Source organism: Penaeus monodon, chromosome 28, assembly GCF_015228065.2.
Source record: "Penaeus monodon isolate SGIC_2016 chromosome 28, NSTDA_Pmon_1, whole genome shotgun sequence".
Taxonomy (NCBI): Eukaryota; Metazoa; Arthropoda; class Malacostraca; order Decapoda; family Penaeidae; genus Penaeus; species Penaeus monodon.
The window spans coordinates 28459822-28460074 of record NC_051413.1 but is presented as its reverse complement, the minus strand read 5'-3'; positions in this window follow the sequence as shown (position 1 = coordinate 28460074).

The following is a 253-nucleotide window of genomic DNA, read 5'->3' as shown; positions in this document are numbered from 1 at the left end:
AAAAAAAAAAGTGAACGACGATCAAAAATTGTCACTCAATTGCTACCTACAAAACCCAAAAACAGTAATTAAAGCTTTATTTCGATGTTCTCAGGTCTTTCACAACGAGACTGGTGTGTCGATGTCGACGATTTCTCAATACAAATCTGGGCCTGAGACTCGCTGTATGCTCGCTTTCTTGTATTTCTTTTTTCCTGTTTTTTTCGCGCCAAAACGATGAGAGTTTATTGCCATCGGTTCTAAAAGGTACGAT